The 7,500-nt window shown below is 50.5% G+C and overlaps 1 pseudogene across 1 annotated transcript in view; it reads left to right on the forward strand.

The window, feature by feature from the left end:
- LOC143285623 (uncharacterized) overlaps positions 1-7,500 on the forward strand; it is a 45,560-nt pseudogene that overhangs the window by 23,317 nt on the left and 14,743 nt on the right. Inside the window, exon 4 of the transcript XR_013055708.1 lies at positions 1,213-2,644. The product of XR_013055708.1 is annotated as an uncharacterized LOC143285623 (transcript). The remainder of the gene's footprint in view (positions 1-1,212; positions 2,645-7,500) is intronic.

A 7,500-nucleotide genomic window follows, 5' to 3' on the forward strand; every position in this document is an offset into this window, starting at 1 on the left:
CCCTTTCACCGCCAGTCAATTTAGAGTTAAAAAAAAAATTCCCTTGTGCAATAAACACAGAAAATATGGTGTTTAATAACAGCTGGGGATCCCCCCCCCTCCCCTGTGATGTACAGAAATAATGACCTGTCCTACCACCGAACATAAAGAACAGTAGGTTCATGGATAACAGACCCATGATCTGGTCACCCTTCACCGACATGGGTCCTCTACGTAGCTGCTGCATTAATTCATTTGAGTTTGGCAGCGAAAGGGTTAAACACACTTCGATTTACCTTACTAAAGGTAACACAACAGAACAACAGCAAGAAATGCTCGATTATGAATATCAAAATGAGAGCAGAGAGATAGAGAGATAGAGGGCGGAGGTGGAGAAGAGAGAGAGAGAGAGAGAGAGAGAGAGAGAGAGAGAGAGAGAGAGAGAGAGAGAGTTCCGAAGAGTCCTATAACCAAAGATGAGATGTTTGGGAAGAAAGTCAGAATACTGCTCGTCAAAGAATGATGATGATTCGTTCCTGTCGTGACGTTTCTCGTTCATTTTAGGTGTTCATTAAAAGTATCATCATTATCATCATCATCAACATTATCATCTACATCAACTACATCATCATCATCATCATCATCACCACTCTATTGTTTCGGAAGAAATGGGAACGTGTAAAAGTTGGGTGTGGAACTGTCTTTTTTTTCTTTTTCTTTTTTGTTGTTGTTGTTACCCTATCCAAGATTCAGCGTCATGTAAATACATTATTATTGTTTTTGTTTATTGTTTTTATTGTTGTTATTATCATTATCATTGGAATAGAATAGAATACGTCTTTATTACCAAGTGTACCGGAGTCACAAGAAATATTGGAGTGGGGGGGGGGGGGGGGAATAGTACATAACAAGATACGAACATAAATCGAAAATCATACACAAACACAGTTACAATAGAAATTAGGATACATGCAAGTGCATATCAATATGAAAACTTGTGCATACTCACACATGCACGCACTGCACACACACACACACACACACACACACACACACACACACACATATTATTGTTATTATTATTATTATCATTATTAATTTTTGTCGTTGTCGTTGTTGTTATTTACTATCATTGTTATTTATTATCTATCTATCTATCTATCTATCTATCTATCTATCTATCTATATATCTATCTGTCTATTTATTCATTTATTTCTTTATTCACACAACAGGCACAGAGGCGGAGGGCAAAGAAGGCATCATCAACGTGGACGAGGACTCCTGCTCCAGCTTCAAGGACCACCTCCACCACCCCGCGGCCCACCTCGACCACCACCACCACCACCACCACCACCCCAACAGCAACCCTCTCGACCACCCGCTCCACCACCCGCTCCACCCCCACCACCCGCTCCACCCCCACCACCACCCACTCCACCCCCACCCACACCACCCCCACCACCCCCACCACCACCTCGCCTCCGACGACATCCGCAAAAGTTTGTTCAGAGACAGGTCCCCGCTGAGGGGAGGGGGAGGGGGTGAGGAGAGCAGGGACAGGATGAGGGACAGGGAGGTCCCCTCCTCTTCCTCCTGTCACAGCGGAGACGAAGACGACGATGAGAAGCAGCAGCGAGAGAAAAGAGAGGGGGGTGAAGGGGAGGAAGGGGAGGAGGGTGAAGGGGAGGAGGCAGACCCCAAAGATCTTGTTGCGCATCATCACAGCCACCACAGCCACAGCCACAGCCCACAGCCACCACCACAACAACAACACCAAGGGTGTGTCGAACAGTGCCGCTTCCGCAGCGGCGGACAGTAGTGGTAGTCCCAAGGACTCGTCCTCCTCCTCCTCGCGGGACGCGCCTTCCCCTGCTACTACCACTACTACTACCGCTTCTAACACTTCCTCTACCTCTACGTCTTCTTCTTCTTCTTCCACCACGTCCTCCTCGTGTACACCCACGCGGCCTAAGATCTGGTCCGTCACAGAGTTCCTACACCCTTCCTCCTCCGCCACCTCCTCCTCTTCCTCTTCCTCCTCCTCATTCTCCTCCATCACATCCTCAGCCATGTCCTCCTCGCAGGCAGCCATGATGACGGCAGCCGCCGCACGAGCGGCCATGCTGGCCCAAGCGGCCAACGGTGGGGGTGACGCAGGAGGTGGGGGAGGAGGTCGGCCGGGCGTCCACCCGCCGCACGCGGGGCCTTTTCCGGCCGGGGGAATCCGGCCGGCGGGGCTCAACTCCGGCTACCTGTACCTGCCTCCTGGAGCTTCTGCGGCGGCCTGGGCGGCGGCTGCGGCTGCCAACGCCCGGTTCGGACACCTGGGTTCCTACCCGCTGTCCCTGTCCCACACGACGCTGTCGTACCCGTACTCTCTGTCCACGCATACCGGTACCCCTAGCAAGGCCTCCCTGGAAGTAGGGTCGGCTGCCGCCATGAGGGGCCTCAGCATGGAGGCCTTGAGAGAGGCGCACCTCGGGGTGATGGGCAAGCTTCCCCCTGCTGTGGCCGCCGCCGCAGCCGCCGCTGCCGCCGGTGGCGGTCCCCCGGGAGTTCCGGGTGCCGGAAACGTTGTCGTCGGGGGTCACCGGCCCAACGGGAGTCTCTTCTCCCCGGCGAGGGAGCTGGACGTTGGTGGCGTTCGGGGGCCTCCTACTGCTGGTGAGTTTGTGTTTGTTTCAGGGTCGCTGGGTGTGTTTTTTTGTTTTGTTTTGTTTTGTCTTGGTATGTTTGTTTGCTTGGTTGGTTGGGTGCTGGTTGGCTGTGTTGGTTGGTTGGTTCTTGTATGTGGGGGTGGGGTGGGGGAATAGGGGCGGAGGTGCGTGGAGGAGGTAGGGGGTGGGTGCGTTGGGGAGGTGTGTGTGTGTGTGTGTGTGTGTGTGTGTGTGTGTGAAAATCGAAATTGTGAAAGACCAGTACTGTTCCATAACTTCCAGAATAGGAACTCTTGATTTTCAAAAATAGTCATTTTCATATACTTTAAAGAAACAAATATACTCATCTTTATATTAAAGTTTCAACATGAAAGAAAATTTTAAAAAAAGGCTCTTTTGGGAAGCTGTTTCTCAATATCAGACATGAAAGTGTAATCGACAAAAGAAACATGAATAATGCTTGCACGCATTGAAATTAAAACGAAATGAGCAAGAACAGGGGGGAAAAAAGAAGAAACAAAAAGTGAGAAAAAAAAGAGAAAAAAAAGAGCAAGAATAGAACACACACAGACACACACACACACACACACACACACACACACACACACACACACACACACACACACACACACACACACACACACACACACCAGTTAAAAGTAAGAAAGTTCCCAAAAATTTCGATCTCCCAGAGTGAAAAAGAAATACAACCACTGACTGAAGGGCAGGAAAGAATCAGTTTTGGAGAAGAAGAAGAAAAAAGAAGAAGAAGAAGGAGGGGAGGGGGAAAGAAAGAAAAAGACGAAGCGGAAGAAGAAGAATTGGAAGAAAACACCCCCATTTCGAGTTTGCCAAAACAAGCCAGCATCACCAATAAAGCCTCAGTCGTTGTCGTCTTCTTCTCAGGGGTGGGGTGGTGGGGGTGGGGGTGGGGTGGGGGAGAGAGGTCTCTAACGACGATTGAACATTCTAAACAGCACGTGTAAACCCGTTTTCGGCGGGTCTGGCGGAAATGACATCACTGGCCGGAAGAAAAAAGAAAAAGAAAAAGAAGAAGTAAAAAGAAGTAGCAAAAAAAAAAAAAAAAAAAAAAAAAAAAAGCTGCTAGGCTTGACTCCTTCTCGCCTCCGCCGCCATGTTCACGCTTACATGGTGATGAACTCTGGGAAGGGACACGTGATATCAAAGCGAGCCATTGACTGGCGGAAACATTTGAGGGACGTCTGCCCTCTCGCTTGGTTAACCGTGGCTGATATTGGAAAGGGCGCTGATGGCTCCATTAGGGGGTGGGCTGAGGCCCCGGAGCAGGCAGCGAGGCGAGGTGACGTGACAATTTGTACAAAAGGCGGAGGTCTTGGAGATGTCAGGGAAAGCGGGTTGTGAAGGGGGTGAGGGCAGGGGGTGGGTGGGGTGGGGGTGAGGGTGGGGGTCGGGGTGGGGTGTGGGGGGGGGGGGGGCATCGCTCTCGGGGAGCAGGAGGAGTAGCAAGCTCTCTTCCTCGGGGTTTTTGGGCTGATCGGAACTGGTTTGGTGGTGGTGGTGATGGTGGTGGTGGTGGGGGTGGTGGTGGTGGTGACGACAAGGGGCACATTTTGTGCTCTCTTTCTCTCTCCCCTCTCTCTCCCTCCCTTCCTTCCTTCCTTCCTTCCCATCTCATCTCTTCTCCTCTGTGTGAATGACTGAATGGCTGGCTGGCTGCTGGGTGCAGTGTCTCATCTCTGTGTGTGTCCCTCTTCTCTCTCTCTCTCTCTCTATCTCTCTCTCTCCCTCTCTATCTCTCTCTCGGGGTCTCCCGACGGTTACTCTGCTGTCTGTTCGATCAAGCTTGAACAGACTTTCTGTAATTTTGATTCTGCTCCCCTGCCCTTTTCCTCTGTTTCCTTCCCTTTCCCTTCTTTCCCTCCCCCTTTCATTTTGCTTTCTTTCTTGGTGGGGGGTCAAGAGCGAAGGGTTTCTGAGGCTGTTTCTGTCTTTTTCTTCTCTTTTTTTTTTTAGGCCTTTCAAATATTATTTTCTGTTCTTTTTTTAAAAATATATTCTTGTTACTTTCTGTATTGTGGTTGATTAAAGAATGCATGACAGAAAGTTGTGTCCGTCTCCGACTGGTTACAATCAAAACTGAGTTCCTGATAGAAAATGAAAACGCGTGCATGGGCGAGTGACTACACCAGTAAAAAAAAAACAAACTCCTCTTCTTCGGATAGCGTAGAATGAAATGAGCATTAATATTGTATAAGATCTTCTTGTTGTCCTATCAATCTATAACTTTGTTGCATTGTGACATGTTCCAAATAAAATCCTGTTTAAACCAACATTAATAACGATGAGAAAAAAAATGATAATTTGGTTCTCATATATAATTGTAGCAAGTATATGACAACAATTAAACGTCACTCGTCCAAGCACATACACACACACACACACACACACACACACACACACACACACACACACACACACACACGAGAACTGTCTTGTAATCAATCCCGGCGAGTGTTTCTGAACTCGATTCAGGACATTCACATGGGTGTCCTCAAAATGAACACTGCTGCAGTGTTTTCGCTGGTACTGAGGAATAATTAGAAGATATATTGGTTACGCGCACACACACACACACACACACACACACACACACACACACACACACACACACACACAAAGCGCCCGAACTCAACTCTTGCCAGCAGGGGCACACACACAGACACACACTCTGTGTGTGTGTGTGTGTGTGTGTGTGTGTGCGCGCGCGCGCGCGCTCAAAAGACTGAAATGGAACATTGCCAGAGGTCTCTCCGGCAGAAGAAGTCTGCATGGTGACCACCTCCAGCCGAGAGCGATCCCGCCTGCAATCGTCGCCTTAATCTCACTGCTGATCGGTGAGGGCCTGGAAAAGGAAGCAGAGGCTCTCGTCCAAGTCTCCCAAGAAGCTAGATTGTGGGTAGCACGGGGGGTGGGGGGTGGGGTGGAGGATCTTCTTGGTCTTTGGTAAGGGAGAAGTGGTGAAGGGGTGAAGGGGAGGGAGGGAGGGACTGAGTTTTAAGACAAAGAGAATGAGGAGGGAGGGGAGGGAGACAATTGGAGTGGGGGGGGGGGGGTAGAGATAGTGGGCAGGGGGGGGGGGATGGGGAAGGGAATGGGGGGGGGGGGCAGACAAGGGAAACGGGGGGGGGGGGGGGGGGGGGGGAAGCTGGGAGTTTGGGGTTCTGGAGACAAGCAATTACCACGCGTTTAACGCTTACTACCTTCGTTTTCGAGAACACGACAGGAAAGCGAGACTGGTGGAGCAAGAGGGAGAAAGAGAGATAGGCAGAGTGAAAAGGGAGAGAAAAGAAGGAAAGAGAGAGAGAAAGAGAGAGAAAGGCAGAGAGCAGCTAGCTAACAGCAGGAAGACGGCGAACGCTCGTGAAAAAGCGCGCGCGTGCGGACTAACTTCCTGCGCGTCATTTAGAAGAAGGAGGAGAAAAAAAAAAAAAAAAGGGTGTGGAGGATGATGGGAAGTGGGGGAACGGCGGATGTGTGTGTGTGTGTGTGTGTGATGGGGATGGTGGAACGGATCGGGGAGTGGGGTGGGGTGGGGGAAAGGGGTGATCTTGGACACGGCGTTGTTGTTATATAGAACTACTAGCAACTTAGCCTCCCTTGCATGCATGCTTGCTTGCTTGCACCTCTCCCTCCCTCCTCCCTCCTACCCCCCCCCCCCCTCACCCCCACCCCCTCCCTCTCCCCTTCCTTACAAAGTCCGGTCGGGTCTGCCTTGCTTGCCCTCCTGGTCTTCGTCTTCTTCTTCTTCTACTACGGGCCGTGGCCGCTAGCCGTCGTCGCCGCAGCGCTTCATTTCCTGTCTGCCCGTGGTCCAGGGCTGGTCCTCTGATCCCCGATGCTGATTGCAGGAGCTTTGCCGAACAATGAAAACGACAAGCGGCCCAACTGACAAGAAACTGGTGCTTGCCCCCCCCCCCCCCCCCCCCCGCCCCCCCCCCCCCCCCCCGCCTCCCCTCCCCCCCCCCGTTCATCCTTTAATCCCATCTTTCCCCCTTTTCCTCACCACACTGCCACCACCACCACCACCACCACCACCACACCTCTGACATTCCCTTCCTCTCTCTCTCGCCCTCTCTCGCCCTCTCTCTCTCTCGCCCTCTCTCTCTCTCTCTCTCAGGAAGCTACAGAGGCTAGGTTAGCCCTCGTCCTCTCCTCCTATCCCTCCCCCATCATCCTCTCTTGTCTAGTGCTGATTGAAAATGGGATATCATTTGCAAGCCTGAGAGAGAGTGTGGGGGAGGGGGGAGGGGGGGACTTGGCTGGACCTCGATCTGTCCTTCTCCCCAGCAAGTCCTCTCCCCCCCCCCACTCCCCTCGCCCCCCCCCCCCACCCCGGATTAAAACAAATCTTGTTTGTGTGTGTGATTTGTTTGCATCATCGGCATTCTTAGCAGTCGGTTCCTTGTTTTCTTTTCAAGTGTTTTTTTTTTTCCAGTTTCCCTTTCTAAATTTGTATACAGAATAGCTTTTGTCCGAACACTGTGACGCCTCCTTGAACTACTGACACTGATACTGTATTGAAGTATATTGCATTACTTTTTTCAAGGTTTTTATTCAGTTATTTAGAGGATTTTTGTTGTTGTTGTTACAACAGATTTCTCTGTGTATAATTCGGGCTGCCCTCCACGGAGAGAGAGCGTCGCCTGTCCACTCTTTCAATTCATGTTCACGACAAAAATATTCAATTATATCTGTGTAAAAGATACGAAATAATCAAAATAGGGAGATCAAAATGATACTGCCTTGTCGTTTTTATGAGTAGTGTAGACATTTTTGCGCTCTCTCCCCCAGTCCCCCTCTGTCTGTCTTTCTGTCCTCCCT

Source organism: Babylonia areolata, chromosome 9 (genome assembly GCF_041734735.1).
Source record: "Babylonia areolata isolate BAREFJ2019XMU chromosome 9, ASM4173473v1, whole genome shotgun sequence".
Classification (NCBI taxonomy): Eukaryota; Metazoa; Mollusca; class Gastropoda; order Neogastropoda; family Buccinidae; genus Babylonia; species Babylonia areolata.